General features: G+C 38.0%; 1 long non-coding RNA gene across 2 annotated transcripts in view; it reads left to right on the top strand.

The window, feature by feature from the left end:
* Nucleotides 1-24,738, top strand: part of LOC111768340 (uncharacterized) — a 505,095-nt gene that overhangs the window by 292,305 nt on the left and 188,052 nt on the right. For both annotated transcript variants that reach the window (XR_011440335.1, XR_011440332.1), the window contains one exon: nucleotides 7,800-7,933. This is a non-coding gene — a long non-coding RNA (uncharacterized lncRNA). The remainder of the gene's footprint in view (nucleotides 1-7,799; nucleotides 7,934-24,738) is intronic.

Genomic DNA, 24,738 nt, shown 5'->3' with positions numbered 1-24,738 from the left:
ACATAGAGGGATTTTCTAGGAGTTTTTTTTTTTTTTTTTACTGCTTTCTAGCTTTGAAATCAGTGCACATATTCTATGATTTCATTCTTTTGTAATTTGTTGAAATTGCTTTATGGCCCAAGATATAGTAAGTCTGGGGAAAGTTTCATATATGCTTACAAAGAATGTATATTCTGAAATGGTGGCCATGATGTTTTATATATTCAATTTTTTTATCCTATTGTTAAATATTTCTATATAATTTCTAATTTTTTCTGTGGTTTTTATCATTTACTAAGAAAAATCTTTCATTGTCATTACTCATTTTTTTATTTCTTCAGTTCTGTCATTTTTACTTTATATGTCTGAGGCTATGTTAAGTGCATATATATTTAGAATTGTTACATCTTTCTGGTAAATTATATCTCTTGTCATTATAATGTCCCTCTTTTCCTCTAGTACTGCTTTTTGCCTTAAAATCTACTATGTATAATATTAATATGACTATACTAGCCTTCATTGTTTGTCCTTTTATTTTTAACAGTTCTGTGCCTTTAGATTTTAGAGCTATATATCTTAAAAATAGTATCTACTTGGGTTTCATTATTTTTAATCACCTGACAATCTGTGTCTTTAATTGAAGAATTTGATCCATTCATATTTATTTGTATTTCTGGATATATGTGGCTTAAATCTATCTTTTTAAATAGTTTCTATTTGTGCCTTTGGCTCCATGTTCCTTTTTTTCCTCCTTGCTGTTTTCTTTGAGAGTAATTAATTTTCATAATTTTACTTTGATTCTGTTAGCATGGAATTTATAAATTTGTTTACTGTCCTTTTGATGATTATGCTAGAGATCACAGCATGCATCCTTGACTTACAAATGTCCTGTATTAATTGGTGCTCATATCCTCTTCATGAATAATTGTTTCATTTATTCTCTCCTTTTTTAGAATATATGTATCTCTCTCAACAAAATTTAGTTATTATTCTTATGCTATTTTTCTTGTTAGTGCTGTTGAATAGATCTGACTCCAGCAACCCTATGTGCAGCAGAGCGGAACCCTGCCCAATCTTTTTGCATCATCCTCTCACCTTCTGGTACTATATCAGGCAATGCTCTGCTGCTATTCATAGAGTTTTCATGGTCTGTTTTTTTTTTTTGGAAGTAGGTGGCCAGGTCCTTCTTTCAAGTCTGTCTTATTCTTGAAGCTCCACTGAAACCTGTCCATCATGGGTGACTGCTTGGCATTTTAAATACTGATTATTACAGCTTTCAACATCACAGCAATAGCAGCCACCACAGTATGACAACTGACAGATAGGTGGTGTGGTTCCCTGACCAGAAAACAAACCTGTGGTGGTGAGAGTGTGGAATCTTAAACACTAGACCACCAGGGCTAGCTCATTTCTTTTAATTCAGTCAGTATTTATTAATATTTATGTTTGGTTTAATCTTTCTTTAGTTTTTAGCCTTTCATTTGAGATTATTTTCTATCATGTGAAGAAAATCCTATAGCATTTCTTTATTGTAGATCTCTTGGTAACAGATTTTCTTTGGTTGTCTGAACTATCTTTATTTAGCTCTTATTCTAGGAGAATAATTTTTATTCTAGAAGAATAGTTCTAGGACTCTAGTTTTGACAGTAACTGTTTTCCTATACCTTTAAGATATTATTGCAGTATACTCTGGCTTCCATTATTTCTGTTGAGAAATTGGCTATAATCTACATCTTTTCAGTGGTTTTGCTATTATATCTCTTGGGATAACTTTCTTTGTATTCATTTTGTGTGGGGCTCATAGGGCTTCTTGAACTATGGCTTGATGCCTTTTATCAGCTTTAGACTGTTCTTAGCCATTATGTCTTTAAATGTTGTTCCTGCTTCGTTCTCTTTTTCAGACTTTTAACTAGGTGTTTTAAACTCTATGTCTTTTAACTGTATCATCTATACCTAAAGAGATCTGCAAGATCTATAAAGAGCCTTTGTGAGTCTGTTTCTACTTTGTTTTTACTATTTTTTTAAATTCTTATTTTTCGTCTCTGCATGTCCCTGGTTAGTTTTTTTTTATTGTATGCTGAATGTTATATGTGAAAAATTGTTTACAGAAATAATATAAAGCCACGGATGATGTCTTCTCCTAGATAAGCTTTTATTTGCTTCTTCCAGAAGGCTGGAGAATATTCTGGAGGAATTTGCATTCAAGGAAGTTAATCCAGTGTTTGGCCTTGAGATTCTTTAACGCTGACCTGCAGTCATTCTAAGGTCTTATCTAATTCTAATTTACTCTTGCTCTTAGAGTACAGCTCTTCCAGATCCTAAGTCAAAGCAGGGGGAGTTCATGGAGCTTCTTGGAGGTCTCTGGCCTCTGATACTGGTCCCCTATGCTTGGGAGGCTTTCCTTTCTTGAATTAACAGATGCCTTCCAGGGAAAAGCAGCCCTCAAAATGCACTCATTTCCCTGGGTCTCTGTTCTTTGCTAGATTCAGGCTTGTTAGTTCTTTGCTACTTTATTAGCTCTCCTATGCCTTTAAACATACATTTTCTGCTGTGTGTTTTGCTCAGCTTTCTGGACTTCCTTAGGAAGAGATTTAGTCCGAATTACCTAGCCTGCTATTATTGAAAATGAAAGTATTCTCCTTATATTTGTCCTAAATCTTTCTCAGTCTAATATGAGTTTGAGTAGTTTATTGGTTAGAGCTTAGATTGGCTTTTCATTTGGAATTTTTTTTTTTTTTGAGGAAGATTAGCCGTCAGCTAACATTTGCTGCCAATCTTCCTCTTTTTGCTGAGGAAGACTGGCCCTGAGCTACATCCGTGTCCATCTTCCTCTACTTTATATGTGGGACACCTGCCACAGCGTAGCTTGACAAGCAGTGCGTCTGTCCGCATCTGAGATCCAAACCGGCAAACCCGGGTCACCAAAGCAGAATGTGCGAACTTAACTGCTGCGCCACCAGGCCGGCCCCTGGAAAATTATTGATTATTTAAGTAAGCTGAAGCATATAAATCAATATCTTATATCTTGCTGATCTATGTTTTACCATGATGCATATCTCAGATTGGGTTCCACAGAAGCAGATACTCTAGTGAGGACTCTCGTGAATATGATTTATTAGGAAGTTTTCCTGGGAAGAACTGGTAGGGACTTCGAAGAAAATGATACAACATCCAAGAATGGTAGCCTTGGCTTTATCACACAGAGATGTTCTGAAAACCGTGTTAGTCACACCTTAAAGGAATTCCAATCAGGAGCAAAAGAAGCTAGAGTGTTTAGACCCCAGTACGTCTCAGTCATTTTTAAGGGCTGTTCCCAAGGTAACATAAATCCCCATACTCCTTGCTCTCCATCTCCAGATGCAGAGGCTGAATGTTTGCAATGAAAGCACAGTGGGAGCTGATATTCATGAAACTGGTAAAGGAGTCCAAGAGGGTGTGGACAGAGAAATGACAGGGGCTGCTACAACCTATAAGGCCCTGTCTTAACGGAGGTCCATAGATGCAATTTGAGGGGTTCACAAACTTCAATGAGGAGAAAATATATTAACAATATCTGCAAAGTGTGTGTCCCTAGGTAGCACAGGACCTAGCGTGTAGTAAGTAAATTACTCGATATATTTCATTTTTGAAAAATGTGTGAAAAAAAGAATACAGAAATTAGGTTAAAATTAGTCTGTGAACCAGTCACATTTCTAAAGTGGACATTCTAATATTTGACTAGAAAATGAGCATGTTGCTATGATCTCTGATCATCCAGTACAATATTAAGAGTATGATAATGACCTATTTCACTAGTCAAAGATATGACGAGGATTAATTCCAGAAGATAGCATGTGTTCAGAGATTTGTGTAATGTTATTTAAAGTCATCATTACTAGTGTGAAGTATATCCCTTATAATAATTATATGTAAAAAGTTCCTGCATTATTCTCCTACAGTTTCATTCTGGGGTCCCTATAGAAGAATGGATTAGAGGATGGATGACAGTGACCTTAAGCACCTATTGTCTAAAATTCCTTAGATTTTATAGCAAACTCCATGGCTCCAAATATTTGAGTAGAGAAGGAAAGTAGAGTCATTTGAAAAATTTGCTTTAACCTATCATCAAACATTTTTAGGAAATTTTTATATTGCAGTTTGAAATACAAAAAAATTCAGCTAATTAACAATTGGCATTTTTCTAAAATTCATACCTATACAAGGAAAGGATGTCATCCATAGCAGTTTAGCACAAGGATGTTGTCCAGAACCAGAGTTTAAAAAGAGTCTGAAATTCTCTTATCTCTGATGAGCCAAACATCAACCTCAAAGTCAGAGATAATGAATCCTTTTGAGGCTTATTCCAACGTTGCTTGTGGAAAATAGTTTTGTATCAGGAAAGCGCTCTTGGATCCCACCTAGGGAAATTTCTATCTCGAAGAGCCCAAGCATGATTCCAGGCCAGTCAGGTAGTTGTGATGGTTTGGCACTGTGAGAAAGCTGTGCAATGAGGCTATGAAATGTATTTGATTTATTTTATTTCCTTCCTGATATAAAATGTTCCTGCTCCTCCTATGAAAAGTCAGCTTATTCTTTAAAGTGGTTACTTCTAGCTTGATGATCTTTCAAATACTGTGGAAAGATTCTCAGAACACTTGGAAAGTTCTGTAAAGATTCATCTCTACTGATCGTCCTGTCATCTCAAGGTCATGTTTACTTGGGGTTAATGTGTCCCTTCTTAGATGACTGTTCAATCATTTCCTGAATTTACTAACTAGATTTCAATTACATTCCTAGCAGACTCTCATTTCTTCCTGGGCTTTGTGTATTCTTTGGGCCAGGAGCTCCCTTGTATATCAAAGGCAGCTCCTTGTAGAGAAGGGAGGCATGAAGGGGCAGAGGAGCCTGGAACCTGACCCCGTGTTACTGTCTCTGCTTGAGAAAGCAGAGAAGTTAAAAACGCTCACTAAATAATTCCCTTTAAATCAGAAGAAAAATGATTTTTTACAGTTAACAGTTAGATGCATGGTGATTAATGTTTTCAACCTTGAGGGCAAACTCTGCCTGTTTAGTATGAATTTTTTATGTCTGTGTTTCAAGTGAAAAATATCCTGGGGTCCTTTTAAATTTCAAACAATTAGTCCAAATTCAAAATGTGTTAGGTTAATTGTATATTTTTAATCTAATTTTAATATTCTTTGACTCTGAAATTGATAAGCTAGCATTTATTTGCTCTTGAAACCTTTCAAAGTTTATAACAATCTTTATCCCTTTTAAATGGTATTAATGCCTAATGATAAAAGCCTGGCCTAAGGAAGAGATAATTTTTAAGAACTATATGAACCCGTGGGGCCAGGGTGTAAACCATCTATCTAGTCTACTCTCTTCCCATGAGTATGTATTATATGTTATGGAATTTAGTATGGGGCTTCTTCCTTTGGGGGACAGTTGACTCAGATATAAGTGATCGACTAGGCAGATGTGAATGGATTTCACAGAAAGACAAAGGAACCAATCTGTATGGTCTTTGTATGAGGGAATAAGAGATAACTGCCTATTTTTCCTAATAGGAACATAGGAGACAGATTTGAGTTAGGATCTCTGTTCATTTGTGTTACCCTGGGCAAGTATACATTTCCTCAACAGTTAAATCTAGAAAATAAAACCTACTCTACTGTGTATATATTTTAAAAAATCTGGAAAAGTATACGGCAAAAGATTAACAGTAGTTATCTTAGGGAAGTGATTTTGTCTTTTACCTTAGATAGATTTTTATATTTTAAAACAAGAAAAAATATATAACAATCTTGTAAGACTATTTTAAGGTTTTGTTGTTTTCAAAAGAAGTTTTTTATCAATAGAGCTCCTTTTTGAAAAGGAATCTTACATGAAACTTCAGTACATAAATATGTGTAAATGGAGTTGCTCTGCTGAAGTAGAGAAGAGAATGCCATGCTCTGGACCCTGGGCCTTGTCTTCTGTCTTTGGGTGGCCCGTTAGGCATCTCCACGGAGCCATGGGCTCCAGGGAATAGTGTCTGAAATCCACTTTGATATGGGTTAATGGAGAGCACAAAAGTAAAGGACTTTGAACAATGCCAGCCATGTGGCATTTACTCAAGTAATGCTAGCTATTAATATTGCTATTGTCACCAATTGTTTTTAGCCTTCACTCTGGAAGAAAGTAGAATAGTTTACGAGATGGTACATGAGACAATATGTCCCTTCCTAGGAGAGAATTTATCAATTCACAGTCTCTCTCATGGAAGTTCTTAATTGGTGAGTTTGTGTTGCTAGTCTAGACTTTCTGTGTTGAGCTTGAACTGGCTGGTCAGCCAGTGTTGTTGGCTCAGGATTACATAGTTTCACTTTTTCTGGTCCAAGCCATGCAGATAAAGCAGTATGCAGTGGCTGTAGTGCAGCCAGCCCAGCTTGTGTCAAGCCTGCTCACTTGTCTTTTCACTGGGGCTACCTGAATGCACTAATTGAAAGCTCAGCATTGCCCAGTCTCTCAGTATCAAACTGGACCTTTGGCAGGAGGAATGAAAAAGGTCAGGCTCACCATCTGAGGATTCAGCATTGATATTCTGATTCCTTGTCTGTCTTTAGATTTTCCCCCTCAGTTCTGAAAACCAGGCTCTCGTTTCGTGTGTTGGAGCTAACTTGTACTGGCTCATGAGAGGCACTTGTTATTTTTTTCTAGGAATTTTGTAAGCAAATGGCGTGTTACTTAAGTAGCTCGAAATCAGCCTATTGGGAGTATTTATTTTATGCAAATTGGCAAACTCTGTCTCAGGTCTTTCCTCTGGAGAACCAGCTAAACATCTACCAACATATCAGTGGTTTAGGAACTAGCCACCAATCATGCTCTGGTTCTCATGACTGAGTCTCCATTGTTCCCTAGACCCAAGTTCCTGCCTTGGCATCATAAGAAGGTTTGGATCCTTCATTCTTGTCAGACTCCCCTCCAATGGCAGGAGTTTGATCTTATATCCCAGCTCTAAGCTGAGACCCTGCTCCCCGTTACCTGCTCATAGATCTTGCCCAATGCCTGTCTAGCTAAGATTATGAATATATCACCATGACCTAGATTTTCTTCTCTCACTGATTATGGGTCTTGAACCCCCATCCTGCATGCCCTATTATGCAATGTTCCGTCTCTTAGTGCTTGTCCTAATGCCCATTTATTGACTTCTCCTTTAACTGATCTGTTTTATTTCATAGTCTGGAATTCTTTACAGTCTATGGTTCTGGGTCTGCTTTGCCCTTCTCTCAATCACTTTTATTTTGTCTTAATTGATGGAAATAACTCAATATGCTTTCTGTATAAGAAAGAAAAAAAAGTTTTGAATGTACTCCTCCTAGGAATCTTTTTCCATATTATTAGGCTCTAAATTATTTAAATGTAATTTGTTAGTGGTTTTAATTTTAAAATCTAATTTAGCATTTTAATAAATAACATTTAATATCCATAATGAGGGTTCACCATATATAAAGTATTTAATTTCTTAACACAGCACCTATATTTTCTCATAAAATAACTAACATTAATTGTTGCTCTCCATATCCCAGACACTATTCTGAGCGCTTTGCATGTATTAATTCACTTAATCCTACAGAATTCCTGTGAGACACACTGTTATCATCTTCATTTTACAAATGAGAATGTTGAGATAAAGAGAGATCTTATTGCTAATAAATGGCAAGGTGATGGTTTGAACTGGAATGTTTGTCTCCAGAGCCACGTTCTTAACCATTCTACTATCCCACCTCTTCCTAAAATGAAGCACAGAGCAGTTACTTATGAGAAACTCCATATTCCCTTATTGTTAATGTTGGCAGCTCACATCATATACAGGAGAAATGAGGAAGGTGTGACCCAATGAGATCTTCAGGCTGAAAAGTCCTTCTCAGATTCAAGGAGAGTTGGAGAAATGACTCGACAGAGGGACCATTGAACGACATAGAACCACAAGGTAAGAAATAAACATACTACCTCACTCTCTGTGCCTTCTTTTTCAGTTTTTCTCCAGTTATAAAAATATTCAATGAGGCTGGCTATAGCAGATGCAGAAAATTGGAAAATTAGATGCAAAACATCTAACAAAATTCAACTCCTTTTTGTTATTTGGAGAAGTATTAAATGCATGTAAACAAACATGTTAATAACTATTTTTATTTTATTTGAGGGTAGAATTAAATATATAATTTAGAAATCTGTGTTTTATTGTAATGTTTATGCTAACTGGTAAAACTGAGGTTCTGGAGTAAGATTAGAAAAATACCAAAAAAAATTCTGTATTGATATTTTGCCATTTACTTTCAGAAAAATAAGACATATCTAGGTAGGTCATGACATTTGGAATATTGAGTAGGAAGTGATGAAATTAAATTGTAGCAAGACAAGGATGAAGAGGCAATAGTTTTTAATCCCGGTGTATTTTCTGGGAAGTTCACAGGGGAAAAGAAAATCTAGCAGATTGAAAGGCCTCAGGAATCATGTGTGTTAAAAAAAAATTTCTCCAGGTGATTCTTATGAACCTTATAGTTTAAGAACTGCTTTATAGCAGGTCAGGCTAGCAGTCTAGCAAAGAACTGGGTGATTCACTAAATAATCCTAATTTCAATCCTTAGTCTCACTTTCTAGGTGGAACCTGGAAAAGCAGAAAAGGGCAGAAAGTAAAGGAACATTTGTAAATGTTGGTCCATATGGAGGTTGTATCCTTCTTGGGGCTCTCATCTCAGGTGCTCATCAATGGAATTTGTGGATAAAAAAATGTGAAGACCAAGGAAACATGTTAGACAGGAAACTGGAGTCCTTAAAATGTGATTTCCACTTTGGACTCTAAGCAGGAGACAGACCCAGCAGTGAGCTTGTGCTTGGTCCATCATGCATGCTACTCCTGTCAACCCATTTTCTTAGATCTTATTGCCAGATGAATAGTGGAAGGGAGTCTATTGTTTCTTTTCCTGTGTATTATCAGTGGAAGAAGTGGTGGGGCCTCTTAGGACTTAGATCTGCTCTGTCTAGCCCAACAAATACTATTATCATCAATTTCCAGATGCAGAAACTGAGACCCAGGAAATGTAAATGAAGTGAACATATAGCTAATAAATGCTGGATTTGAACTACAGACCAGGCACGTGGTTCCTAGTGTTTGAATAGTCCTTTCAGGCCATGTTTGCCATATTTTTATGAGTGGAAAATATATGTCTATGATACTCATACTTAATTAATTTCTGTTGAATTAGATGAGAATGGGGGAAGGACCCTGGCAAGCATGTGTGGCAGATGCAAATCTTTTGTGCTTTTCCTTTTCTGCCCTCAGTTGGCACTTCCTCTCTCTTTATTGTTCTCCGACCTGGTGCCTGGGACCACCACCTATCTCCTAGATGCTCAAGGTCTTCTGCTTTGGTATTATAGCTGCTCCACTCAGCACCCACCACGCCCTATCCCCGTCTGTGCTTTGATTTCTTCTCTCCTTCACATGGTAATGTAATAATGTAATAATGGCCCCGTGGCCGAATGGTTAAGTTCACGTACTCTGCTGTGGCGGCCCAGGGTTTCGCTGGTTCAGATCCTGGGCACGGACATGGCACCACTAGTCAGGCCACATTGAGTCGGCGTCCCACATGCCACAACTACAAGATATACAGCTATATACCAGGGGGAATTTGAGGAGATACAGCATTAAAAAAAATAAATAAATAATGTACTTCACCTCTGTCCTGGACACTCAAGACATGAAATCCTGCTGTGTGATGGTCAGATGAACCGACCCTTTTTGCTCTCTCTCTATAAGTTATCAAGTAATATCTGATTCAAGTTAAGTTAAGCATTTCCCTCAGGAAGTACTCCTGGGCCTGGAGAAGTACCTGATAAGAGTTCAACTTTCAGTCAGGAATGCTTCAGTGTGTTTAAACCCAATAGGCAGAGGCTTACTCCATCTATACGTAAGGCCAGCCCTGAACATTGGCATTTGTTTCAGTACCCTCCAGGGATGCTCAAATCCTCAGTGCTGCATACACACACATTCAAACCAAATATATACACTGACATTTCCCCCCCTATTCCCTAGATGCTTATAATATTTAAGGCCGAGCTGACATTGGGGACCCCCGCCCCCGAGAATGGGGCTGCTCCTCTGGGAGTTTGCCTAATGGAGCAACTGGCATTTCCTAGTCCCCCAGAGTAGCGCTGAATGTGCTGACTTTGCAAAGTCTCCAGGGGTTTCAGTTAGCTTGGAGCCCATTAGAGCAGTCTGTTCAGACCAGATCCTGGCCACCTAAGAAATCAAGTATATGGAAGACTGGACTCTTCTCTCCCATCTCCCGCATGCAAATTGCTACCGACTTTGCAAGGGAGCATTAAACAATGAAGAAAAACGCTACCGCTAATATTTTAGCATTAACAAAATATTTTCATGCGCCTGCCCTCCTTTGATCCTCACAAGTCTTAGTTTTCTACTTTTTTTAGATCTGGGGTTATGGTGGGACTTTTCCAAGGCTACCCAGCTTCAGGCATAATAGAATAATTTCTTAAGATATTAGTTTGTGTTTTGTTCTCAATTTTCCAACCCTATTTTGAGATGCTAATCTGGCCTTTTTGTTCTTGAGCCCCTTGTGATGGAGTCAAAATCAAAGTGACCCAAGGACTGGTTCCTTTTCTGCTTTGTTTTCTAACCAGAGCTCTTTGAGGAGGTTACACCAGGGAAATGGAGAGAAGTTAGAGCCCTGGAGGGGAGGAGAGTGGTTGCTGCAGGGAGTATGAAAGGGAAGGAAGATTTCCCTGAAAGGAAAAGCAGCAGTGGGTTTGGGATATCTTGGAATTATTGCTTCCACTTCTTCGGAGTCTTGGGGTGGAAGCAGGACTTCAGGAGGAAATGACTGCGTAATTCGTCTAAGGAGCCTAGACCTTAGGAACCAAGATTCTCAGGCTCCCCAAAAATATCCCACTCAGCAAGGTAGGCACGCACCTGCCTCTCAGGGACCACAGGGGCTCAGACAAAGGCCGTGTCAGGGCTGACCAGAGACCAGAGAGGCCACCAGAAGTGTCTGCCTTACATAAAATTCCAGAACATTGGTGTCATCTTGGACTAGGGAGAGAGACACTATAGTGACCATGACTAGATTAGGTGGGACAGGATTACTGATGGATTTAATTTGTTTTAAAGACCTGAGTTTCTTGGGTAAAATTTAAGCCTATCAAATTGGGGAGTTCAGCTCTGCAAATTTGGTTGTCTTTCCACAGCATGCACTTGTCACAAAATTTATGTTTAGATGGATCTCAATGGGGAAGATCCATTGTTATGTATACTTGTGGCAACGGAGAAATCCAGCCCCTGTCTCTGTTTGAATTTTTCAGTATTTAATTCCATGGCCACGAAGCACATTGTGTTTCTGGGTATCTAGATCAGTCAGCCAGTATCAAAGGTCTAGGATGCCCACATGGGCACAGCTCCAAGGCCCATACGGACCTCACGAAACATGAAGCTGATAGCTTTCTGTGGTGGGAATAATGACTTATAAAACACACTAGAGAAGACTGCAGAGATTGTTTAAAAATCAAATTGCTTGTTAGATTTTCCAACTCCTTGAACATCTTCTAATATTTTCTAGAGAGAACCATCTACATATAGCCTCTGCCTTCTGATGGTGAAACAATAATTTTATTGTTACGTTGCTTCAGAGCAGAAAAATTTTCGTGATTCTGTGTTTTAGTAAAAATCTTATCCCCAACTTAAATTAAGCTGAAGCTAAGAACTAACCTACACATTTACACATGGTATTTGGTCATTACACTAAAAAACAAAACAAAAACAAAAAGGTCAGGCAGTTAAACAGAAAAATCCCTCTCACTAACATCTCATCTCCTTTTCTTCCTTCTTGTCTTCTCTCTTCAAAATACAGACCTCAGAGAAACACTGCAGAACCACAAATTACTGTGGGGTGCACTCCTACTTAATAATGACATCCCGTAAGTTAGCAAAAATCTGCCAACATCTGCAAGCTCCTCTACAGAGTTGTGAGCCAAAGTTAAAAATCATGTGTGACAGTGCTGTGGAAAATACAATTGATTCCAGTCTGATTGTGTCAGTTCCAAACAGAGACAATATTGATGATGCTGAACAGTAATCTTATTGGGCTTGGACCCAACTGAACATTGGTCTTTGTCAACTCATTATTCCTCTATCAGAGGGATCTCTGCAGATTGATCTTGCCAGCACCTCTTGATGTGTCTCACAAATCACTGTTCTCCTGTTGGCAGGCAGATTTGAGTATTACACAGTAATTGCTGGGCTTTCTTCCCTCTCTCCCTGCCTCACTCCCTGTCAGGAGACAGTGACTACATATTGCAAGTCATTGTCATGTGAAAGACCAAAAAGGTCCTAACAAGATCGAGTACGTAGGTGTGCAATGCCTAGTGATGCTGAGAGCTCTGGCCATACCAGTGATGCTTTGGGACTGGCAAAATAAAGTACTAAATCCTCTCTTTTCTCTTTAGACAGTTAATTAGAGAGATTCCTGAATTTTACAGAAGTCTGCAGCATTTCCTGTAGGAAAGTTCAGCTCTGCAGTCAAAGGGTCTAGTTTGGATGATTAACGTTGTCTCTGCATTTTTAGCAAGTTTGAAAAGTGTATTGTTTCATAAGTTGTGGTGGGTGGGAGGAACAAGGCAAGGGGTGTAACATTTTGGGCTAATGACATTGCCTTCTGTGATGTGATCTGCTCTTCCTCAGGGCTAACTTGACATCCTCCCAGACACAAAAGCCTTCAGAAGTCAAACTTACTAATTTAATTCATTAATAAGATACCAAAATATAAATGGATTTCTGGTGTTCACAGGTAGACTGGTCAAGATGAAGTCAGGCCTTTGTAATGGTACCACAGTTCATTTTCTTCCTGAATCAGAACATCCGACAGGCAGTGCGTATCCATGTATTTGGTGGATTATCCAGCTAATTTGAGGGGAGAAGCACCAAAGTCTATCCAGGATCATGTAGTTTCAGAATATTGATTTGACATCATGTATGTCCTCAATCATAAGGATTTTTCTGGTATTCTGGGAATTCACATCGCTTTGAGTCAGTGATAGGAATTTAAGTTCCAAACTTCTAAGCAATCTTTGAAGAAAGGGGCCATAACTCTATTTTCTGTAGTTTAAACAGTAGGAGCTGCTTGTGTGGTGTTTACACAAATAGGAGAGGATACTGAGGCTGCTAGCTGAGACTGCTTCTTTCCTCCTGACTCCTTTTGGCTTTTACACTCTCTCTACTAAGACCTGTTTCTTATGAAGAGTTAAAACAAGCTGACATAAGTGATCGTCAGTAAAAAGAGATCTTCTAGCAGAATCCCAGATATTGTGACTTCTTTCTTGCTGTACATCATTTCTGAAGTTGGTAGTGTTTTTTAGGGGGCGGGAGCCATGCCTGTACAACAAACTCCATCATGAAAACATTTGGTGATGCATTGATGTTGGTTGGAGAAGCTGAAAAGTGTGCACCACTTTACTCTACTCCTGACACAGAATTGTTTCCTGCTCCCTACTCTATGCCAAAACATATAGCCCACTGAGAGTTCATGTGATGAATCAGCCTAAATAAAACTCGATTTTGCTCCATTGATTTGACTCTATTTACTTTTCGTACCTCTCCTGGCTTGGAGAAGGTAATTGAGTATGGCGTTTGAAGTCCTCGGGCTGGCTCGAGTGCCAGGCTCCATGGGGGCGGGGAGAAAAATAAACAAAAGGTAGTTAATGGTATCTGCGTATCAAGCTTAATTATTGCAGCAGAATGTGAAAGCAAGATTTACACCAGAGGATTGACAGTGCAGGAAATGGAGAGTTGACTGTTGAGAATCCATCTGACACCATAATCAGAGGGTCACCAGAGGTGAGAGTGAGGGCAAAATCACACTGTTACCTCCCCCTGCTTCATCAACACTTTTATATGGGTGCCTTCAGCACAACTTGGTCACCATGGTCAGCCTTGAAGATACTCTGAGTAACAAGCAGGAGGAAGAGGGGAGCATCTCAAAGGTTCCTCTTTATCTTGGTTTTTGGTGAGAATATTGGGGTTCTTGAGCTGATGAGATATGTAAAGGGGCCACCTAATTGAGAAATTGTGCCTTATTTTTTCCTATTGACTCACTGCAAAAGAACAAAATACCTTTTTCTCTCCCACTTTAAAAACTGGCAAACTTCATTACATCAGAAAGTTTGATCACACATGAAAAGATGCTCAATGTCACTAATCATTGGGGAAATGCAAATTAAAACCGCTATCAAAATGGCTATTATCAAAAAGACAAGAGATAACAAGTGTTGGCAAGGATGTGGAGAAAAGGGAGCCATTGTGCCCTGTTGGTGGGAATGTAAATTAGTTCAGCAACTATGGAAAACAGTTTGGAGGTTCCTCAAAAACTTAAAAATAGGACTACCATATGATAAACCAATTTCACTTCTGGCTTGTTTACTTGAAGAAAACAAAACCACTAATTCGAAAAGATATATGCACCCTCACATTCATTGCAGCATTATTCACAACAGCCAAGATATGGAACCAACCTATGTGTCCATTGATAAATGAATGCATAAAGAAAATGTGTTATATATATATACATATACAGTAGAATATTACTCAGCCATAAAAAAGAATGAAACTTTGCCATTTGCAACAACATGGATGGACCTAGAGGGTATTATGCTAAGTGAAATAAGTCAGACAGAGAAAGGCAAATACCATATAATTTCACTTATATGTGGAATCTAAAAAACAAAACAAATGAACAAACAAAACAAAAAAGAAACAAACTCCTTGATAGATACAGAGTACAAACTGATGGTTGCTGGGGCAGGGATGTAGAGGGATGGGTGAAATATGTGAAGAGGCTTAAGAGGGACAAACTTCTAGTTATAAAATAAATAAGTCATGGGGAGGTAATATACAGCATAGAGAATATAGTCAATAATATTGTAATAACTTTGTATGGTGACATAGTGACTAGACCTATTGTGATGATCATTTTGTATAGGTATATGAATGTTGAATCACTGTGTTGTCACTGGAAACTAACAGAATTCTGTATGTCAACTATACTTCAATTCAAAAAAAGAGAGAAAGTATAATCACTGTAAGCAGCCATCACTCTAATTACTGGAATATACTATGTGGTTTCAATGCTCAAGAAATCATCCTGTATCATCACTACAAGAAAATCAGAAAGCCAATGGAGGTTTAACCAAATAACAACAAAAAGCCCATACCTAAAATACCATTTTCTCTTTGCTATTTTGTCATTTTATTTACTTATTTGAGGGGATGAATTTTATTGTTTATGGTAATTTCTCACACCTTCTTTGGGACTTCTGCCTTCAGTGGATAATAGATATTCATTTAGAATTACCGAAAATGAGAAAATCCGGGCTCAGAGGGAAGTGGGGCGGAGTCTTAGCGAGATTCTCTTAGGCATGGTATCCAATGCTAGCATGATCACAGGCGCAGCTGAGGCTGTCGAATGACTTAGCAGTTGTGGCCTTTGAAGTTTTAAGAAGACTTCTAATGTTTAAAATTTAATGCTGGCTTTCGTCTGATTCCAAGATGGTCATTTTAAATGGGAAACTAAAGGACAGCGCAAGGATTTTATAGTTCTCAAAATAGCCAACTCAGAAAGCCCTGTTAAATATGTTTCTTGAACCCACCTAAATGAGTGAATTCCTTACTCCCCTCCTTCTAGATAGGAGGTATCCTAGTAACAGTTCAGCCTGAGTACCCAAAAGGTGCCATAAAATTCTTGCTTTGAGGTCTCCACTTCTTACATCAGGAATCGAGGCTACATGAGTGTGCTACTTGTGCAGTCAGACAGGGCCCCATGCTTGCTTAATGCTCTGCTGCTGCCATCCTGAGATTCTGAATAATTTTTGAAGAAAGAGCCCCACATTTTCCTTTGGCCCTGGGCCTGACACATTATGTAGTCAGTCCAATCAGGAACCTCTGATTTGCTGTCCCACTAAGCTGTTTTCTTCCTCCTTCCATCCCTTATGAGCAAAAGGATGGTAGAGATCTGTAGGCAGAGAAAGATATAGGGAGCTCTTTGGTCTTTAAGCGTGTCTCATGTCTAGCTGTCATTTCCAACACCCGGAAAGACCCAACCTCATATTCCAGGTCATACATAGAGCCATCACATTACTCATCAAAGTCCCTTCCTAATGCTCTTGGTAATAATCTTCCAATGGGGCCAGTCAACTTTTTTATCCTTTCATGTAACAACAATTACATTTCACTGTAAATTTATACTTAGACTTCCCATTAACATTAAACATGACTTACAAAAAATATAGTGCCCCTTCTCCCTCAAAAATTTCAAAACAAAATAAATCTGAGGCCTCACAATAATATTTCCTAGATACAGATGGGAAGAACATTGCCAGAGCAAAGAACCACCCTCCACCAAAAATGCTAGTTCTGATTTCTTAATCTTCTCTACCATTGTACCATTTGCAGATATTTAATGAAAATTATTTTATCTTGGATAATATTTGGTAATATGACTATCAAAACTTAATTCCTTAAGGAGCATATCCAGGATGTTTTTGATAGCATTGTCAATCTGTAAGATGGGGCTTCAATCCTGGCTTTGTTCAAGCGAATTGTCCCTTGGAATTCTCTCCCAGCGTTTCTATCCGTGACGGTGTGCAGCAGCTCACTGCGGAGGCTCCCGACAATTACTGTTCCCGCTTTGCAAATATTTGCATGATTAATTTTTCCTGATGTGTGTATTTCCAACCATGAGCACAAACAGCTTTTCATTTCAAACAAGTGAGGAGGCACCCTGAGGGGCAAGATCATACATTTTTATGAAGTTGCTGCTGTGGAAACTTATAATTTTTGCAGAAAATTTCACTTTTTTTTCTGGGGCAAAATGAAAATTTAATACCTGTGAAAACTACTTTTCATTTTAATAAAATAAAGTGACAGCAAGAATAAAACATATTTAGATTCTTATAATTTTCGGGGGAGGTGGTGGTACTCTGTTCTCTTTGCATTTACATAGCCCTTTGCTCTACAGTAGTGGGTGCTTAGAATTTTGAGACTTGTATGTGCTTATGTTCCTACAAGCGAGAACCCTTGGTCAGCTTCACAAGTTATGAACATAATAAAGCAAGGAAATGAAACCTAGGTTATTAAACACTTCGATAAACATTCCCTCATGTGAGGGATCAATGCCAGAAATTTCTGTGATAATGGGACAATCATCAAGACATAGAAAGTATTTGCTTTTTCACTAATGGAGAAAAAGAGAACTTGCCTCTTGCAAAGTTCTAGTAAAATAAATGTGTCATTTATTATGAGTTTATATTTTGAGTTGCCAAGAGAATTTAAGAGTCTCTGACCTTTTAATTCAAGAGTCTTTGGCCATTTTATTCATGTTAGGAGTTTGAACATGGGTGACTAGTCTAAATGTTTGTCTAAAGGCAGTGATTCCCAAAATGTGGTCCCTCGTAAACCACCTTCTGGAGGTACATGAGATGACTTTAGGTGATACAGGAATGAGCATTTTTCATTTTAACTGTGAACATATTTTAATGAGTAATTAGATATATACATATATGTTCTGTGTGTGTATCTGTGTGTAATGTCAACTAGCACCCCAATCTGAAGTTTTAGCAAATCCTGCTTGCAGTGCCTTAGAAATATACAATATCCTATCTCACCATCTTCACACTGTATTCATGACCCATCCACCATGATGCTGCTGCTCAGTGAAGACCATAGTCTCGTAATTGTCTTCTCTGCTTCTACCCCTGCCTCCCTGCAGTCGATCCTCCTCACCATAATCAGAAAGAAGTTTTAAAAATCCAAGTGAGGGGCTGGCCCAGTGGCCGAGTGTTTAAGTTCGCATGTTCCGTTGCAGGCGGCCCAGTGTTTCATTGGTTCGAATCCTGGGCGTGGACATGGCACTGCTCATCAAACCACGCTGAGGCGGTGTCCCACATGCCACAACTAGAAGGACCCACAACGAAGAATACACAACTATGTACCAGGGGGCTTTGGGGGGAAAAAGGAAAAAAATAATTAAAAAAAAAAAGATCATTTAAAAAAAAGATCCAAGTGAGATCATGTCATTCAAGGTAGATCTTGATTTTGTCAGCTCGAAATCCTCCAGTGGCTTCCCGTCTCACTCATAATTAAAGCCAGTGTCCTTGCCATGGCCCACAGGCCCTGCTGGGTCTTCCTTTTGTCTACTTGTCTGCCTTCATCTCCTACCACTCTCCTTCTCTCTCTCTGCTCCAGCTTCCTTGCTGTTTCTCGTCATGCTGAATATAAGTTGGCTTCAGGGACTTTGGAGTTCCTTGTCTTTCTCCTATCTAGAATTCTCTTTTCTAAACAATCCACATAGCTCTCTTCCTCACTGAACTCGACTCTCTGCTCAAATGTGACCTGATTTGACCCCTTTCCTGGTGCCTTCACTCTCTATCCCCTTACCTTGGTTTGTGTTTCTACATAGCTGTTATGTCGAGTGCTGGACTGAAGAAATGAGCCCCATTTGTCATCCCATCTTGAACCCACACCCTTTTCCATGTGACTTTGTAATCTCGTCACTCTGATGATGGGCTTGACCACATGACTTGCTTTGGTCAATGGGGATTTTGGCAGAGATGATGCAGGCAAAAGCTTGAAAAAGCTTGTACTCATTTCTGTTTGACTGTTACTCTTTTACAATTTCTGTGAGTACATGCTAGAAGATAAAGTTCGTGGAGTAGGACTCAATCACCCTTGTATCCTAGATTCTAGCATTCTAGATTAGCCCACAGCCAGCTGACTTTTGGCTATTAAGTAAATTCAGTGGAGACGAGAAGAGTGGAACAGCAAAACCCTAAATAAATAACCCACAGACTCATGGAAGAAATAAATGCTTATTATTTTTAAGATATTCTGTATTGGAGTGCTTTGCTATGCTGCATTATTATGGCAAATTATAGCTTGTATATCCCCTAATGACATATTACAGTTTTTAAGTTTATCTACTCCAAATATAAATTCCCAAGAAGAAATGTTCCGTCAGTTATTGTAACTTTTAGTGGATGATGTTTGGTACACATAAAATATTTAATGAAAGTGTGTTGAACTCAATGCATTTTATGAATAATAGTGCTTAGGATAAGTGTCACATGTGCAGTGCCATGACAATCCACCTACACCATAGGAATTGCAATTATGATTATAAGATGCTCTGGAGTTTTGGGATTGAACAATCATGATGTTGGTCCACTGATGTTGAAAGTTTGGTAAACACTGCCTTAAGGTACTTGGATGTTATGTAAAATCATATTTCAAGACTTTCTAAATAGTTAAGCAGAGGTAGAGATTTACAGATGGTTTCTATAGAATTTCCACAGACATTTCCTATAATCCTAAAATATATCAGATTAGCAATTTGCACATAGGGTCTCCTGAGGTGCCTAATTAACCCAAGAAGATGCTGTGATGACATTTTCAGAAATGCACAATCACAAAGCCACTACTCTTAATATTAAAATTAATTACTATGTGTTACCACTACTATCTAAGATTAAGGGATGAGGAGTCTGAAGTAGCTCTTTGGTCAATTAATATTCCTTGTTAAACACTACAATTCATTGAGCACCTAGGATATATATATAGCCTTGACTTGAGCACTGAGAATACAAAATCAAAACAGACATGGTTTGTTTATTAATACATGAAAAGAATCACACTTTTTGAAGAATCACTCAAAACCATTAATGACAAATACTAGGCTGGGAGATGGGAGCTACAAGAGTAAAAATATATGGACCTCTCACCATCTGGTCAGGTAATACAGACAGTCAAAATATGAGTCTCTTTCAGATCTCATTCATTGAAGTATCAAGCCCCATGACCCACAGTCACTTACCATTGAACAAACTAATACTATGTACTTTGTTCAAATGCTTGTGCATAGTTGTCAACCACAATGTATCCAGTTTCCAGAAATCAGAAAGATAATGGAAAGCATCTAAATAGCACACTCAATTACAACAGCAGAGCTTAAATGCAAGACTTCCCTCATGTAATTTGTAAGACAGAAGAAGTGACCTTCTTGACTTCTTACTATGGTCAGGACTGTTCGGTACCTTCTTTGCAGAACATCATATTTTAAGTTTATATGATGTTGAGTATGGCTTCACGTCCACTTGTGCTACATGATGAATTTGCTATTTTATTATTATTGTCCAAATTAACCAGCTATGCCAAGATGGGTCCACGGACTGTTGCATACTTGATTTCTTCCCAATATGTGTGTAGTATACATTTACATATAATACATGAGAGCTCTCCTTTGACATTTCCTTTACTATTTTAAATTTTTTATTAACACAGAAATTTATTTTAGTCATCAGATAGAATGATTTAAAGACAAAAATGACTGACCTGGATTCCTGAGCTCCATGACTGTGTGTTCCTTGAATGCCATAGGGTGACTATATTACCCACAATATATGCACAGTCAAATAATTATATGTAAATCAGATTGATGTCTTATAAAATTTCTCTCCTCTCTGTTTTATTTGTGATAAAGGTAGTGTATCTTTTTAAATTTCAGATGTCTTAGGTGCATGACAACTTTTTCCACTTTGGAACTTGAAGAACTACAATTCAAACTCTTAATGTTAACATGCTCAGTGAATATCTAAGAGGGAGAAGTATAAGTATGTATGTTTCCCCAATATATTTCAATTCAGAAACTGCCTCCTGCCCCCAGTGGTACATCTAAACTCAATTAATATTTTATAGGATATGCTTTTGGAAATTCGAAGTAATGTTTACATATCTGGATCATAGCTTTACACCTGAACAATAATAAAATTTCACCGCTAATTAAGCAATTAACAATTCAACATTTATTAAGCACCTGCTGTATTTCTGTCTCTCTTCTGGGTTTAGGAGGAGGATACAAAGATGGTGTATACTCTTTATAATTTATTTTGTTATGTATTGTCAGTATATAGACTAGTTCTGGGTAGTACTCACCAAAAGCAATAGTAAAACAAAGATATAGGTTTCAATTTATAAACCAACTAGTAAAGATAACAGAACTCATAATTAGGAGGTAAACACTGTAACTCACAGGAAAGCAGGGGCTGGATATGTTCCTCCATTTCTAATCTCTTTTCTTGTATTTCTCCTTCTACATTATCTTTCTCCTTTATTCCTGATTCTTTTTCTGCCTCAATTTATTGTCAAAATGCATGCATGTGTATCTTTTCACTATCTCTTAAATTGATATTTCATTAAATATTGTACTAAGTTAACCTGCTTATAGTTACCTGGTATTTTGCCAACTTGGCTCTGAGCTCATTGAAGGGAGAGATTGTATTTATCAGTTCCTTGCAACTTGCAGACAGCCTTATCTTGCACAAACTAGTTGTCCAATAGTTATTTGGTAATTTGACTTAATTGAGTCATCCCTGCTGTCCACCAGTAGTGCTCATGACACTGAATATTGCTAATCCCATTGGTGGCCCCCAGGGTAAAGGGAGGTCAATGTTGCTATGCTAACACAAGAGGGTGGGATACAGCTCCCATCGGGGAGGACATTTTAAGTGCATTTTGAAATTGGCAACCTGGCTGGAGGGAAGGTATTTTTTGAGCTTGGACTGTGATGATATATTTGAACATATAAGCTTCTCTCTATTTCTCAAGCATCTGTATCAAAGATTTCATGATGATTTAAATCTGATTCAGGTGGTGGAACATCTGGAAATCATGATGGCATTTACTGAACATCATAAAATGTTGACATATAAAGCTAAAATTGTGTAATGTACCATTTTGTGCTAAATCAAATGCCATCTTATGCTAGATTCTCCTATAGATGAAGAGTGGCAGGTGCCAAATATATATATATATACACATAAACTATGAGAGAAATAGTTTAAATAGTTTAAAGAAATTCGGTTTTTTCAAATTAATGAATTAGGAAAAGTCTGTATTATTCGATTTTGGTTGTGAAACCACTAAATACGTCTTTCAGAACTATTGTTTCAATAGCCTAAATGTGTACCCAACTGAAATCTGACTTTTTAGTTTAGAGCAACTTTACAATATTATATTTCATAGGCTGAAAGATGGAAGTACTAGTCTGGATGAAATTATCCCCCCTTTTTTTAACTTAAAAAAATAAAAAGTAAAATTGGTTACAGCCCTGTTACTGCAGTTAGAGAATTAGAAGAATTTGGGTTAGTTTGACTCTTTTGTTTTGCACATTGCTAATCCATCTTGGTATTTTGGAAAAAAAAAGGAGTTATAAGGAGAACATCTGTTGCTATTCATGTCATTTTTAATCTACATCAGACTCCATAGTAGTTTAAGAGGGCCTCTCCCCCTCTTCTTTTAAAATTGCAGTCCAAAATTCTAAGGATTTTGCATTGCCTGCTTCATTAAAAATATTAAAACATACTGATAGTGTTCCGCTCACCTTTCCCTATGTCTGCCAGTAAAACTCTGCTCTCTCTTGTGCCGGCTGCCCTCCTCTCCTCCCCGCCCCTCCTCCTGCTCCTCCTCTTCTCCAAAACCCCTCCATATGTGCTGTGCATTTTCTCCTTTCCAGTTTACTTAGGTTTATATTTTCATACCCATATCTCATTCCCCAACTCAATCTTAAATTTCTTTTATTTTTGGTCTCTCTGCTTTCAAACATGGTAGCTTCGAAAACAAATACACATTTAGTGAAAAAAAAAAAAAAAACCTTTTCCCTTTTATTAACAAACATCTGTTGAGCACCTATTAGTGCCAGGCATTATTCTACATATTGAGGACAGGGTAGCGGAACAAGTGAGTTCCTGTTTGGTTGGCGCATATATTTGGTTGGAGCATATATTCTAGCATAAAAGGTAGGGGAGGATAGACGACAACGAAAATCAAGTAAATTTAAGTGTTATGTAGGGTTACCAGATTTAGCAAATAAAAATGGCAGCTGTCCAGATAAATTCAAATATCAGATAAAAAATTTTTTTTGAAAAGTAAGTATATCCCACACAATATTTGGGATTAAGTTAAAATGTCATAGAGATTAACTGGGACAATTGGAGGCAGTTTTGCAGCTGCCCTTTCCCCAAAGACGTATATGTCCAACTTGCACCCACAGGCCTATATTTACATTATTCCCTTGTGAACAATCTCTCACTCCTGCTCTCCAATCTCAGCTAATCTAGATTTTGCTCATCCTCTGGTTCCACCTTCATTTTTGTTTTCTCTTTTGAGAAGGATTAGCCCTGAGCTAACATCTGCTGCCAAATTCTCCTCTTTTTGCTGGGGAAGACTGGCCCTGAGCTAACATCCATGCCTATCTTCCTCTACTTTATATGTGGGACGCCTACCACAGCATGGCTTGCCAAGAGCTGCCATGTCCACACCCGTGATACGAACCAGCGAACCCTCGGCCACCAAAGCGGAACGTGCGAACTTAACCTCTGTGCCACTGGGCCGGCCCCAAGGTTCCACCTTCTTTAAACATTTCTTGCAATGATGCCAACTCATATCACTCTCTTCTTTTGTAAATCACCTTTACAGTTACTATCCACATACACAGTCAACATAAAAATACCTGGTTCTAGTCTAATGTCTATATCCTAGAATCGATCTGTAGTGCGCTGCTGTCATGTTCATAAATTCTCCTACGTGTGCATTCTTGTATCTCCCATTTGTAAGTGCAGGAGTGTAGACCAAAGGCTCTGGAGTCAAGCAGTCCGGGGTTCAAATCCTGCTTCTGCTACTTATTGATTATGGGACCTCACACAGGTTACTTATTGTGCCTTAATTTCCTCATTTGTAAAAAGGGAAAATAATAGCATCTGTCTCATAGAGTTCTCACAAATAATAGGTATGATTGCATGCATAGAATAAATATTAGATGTGACTATATGCATAGAATACCTGCACGATGCATATTAGCTCCCCTCCTTCTGTTCCTCCTCCTCATTATTATTATTATCACATACATACAATTTCTGCCGTAGTGCACAATTGCGCAAGATTATTTAACCAATACAAAACTTCAATATTATGTGATCATTGAAATGAATAATGGCCTCTATCGTTTTGCTAATTTCTTATATATGTGTCTGGACCTCTATTGGGTCACAATGAGGAATCAGGAACAATTTGATTTGTATTGTTTTAGAAAAAAAATTTATAGATTACATTAATTGGGAAATGAAAAAAAACAGGGAACGCATTTAAAAGTACTACCCTCCCCCAAAATTATAATATTTGAATGAAATGCTATTTATCCCTATTTTCTCTCATCCCCTTTGAAAAGTGCATTTCCAGAGGGCAGGATCAGTTCCTTTTGTAGGAGACCTTTCTCTTAAATGCACAAGCTTTGGGTCACTGGTAAACGTATTTAGTGACAATCATGGTGATGGCCTCCTGATGGTCTGTCCAAAAGAACTGGATTCTCCAGTAAGTTTCCATACCTGCTGTTCAGCAGGAAATTACTCACTTTATATTATGCTTTTGTAACTGATGTTTTTGGTATTATATTATTTGTTGTAGCTATGTCTGTAGCCAAGTTTGTAAATTGAATTCTACAACATACCTTCTAGTGTTATGAAAAATAAGATCTTTTGGGTTGAAATAGTCTATGTTTGGTCTTGCCAAAAGAATAACGGGGGAAGCCTAGTATAAAAAAATATGTCCTATCTGCACGAGAGATTACTGAAACTGTAAAAATCATTATTGCTATAAATCTATAGTATACTTATATTATTGTAAGT

This window comes from Equus caballus, chromosome 1 (assembly GCF_041296265.1).
Source record: "Equus caballus isolate H_3958 breed thoroughbred chromosome 1, TB-T2T, whole genome shotgun sequence".
NCBI lineage: Eukaryota > Metazoa > Chordata > Mammalia > Perissodactyla > Equidae > Equus > Equus caballus.
This window is presented reverse-complemented; position numbering and strand designations above follow the sequence as displayed.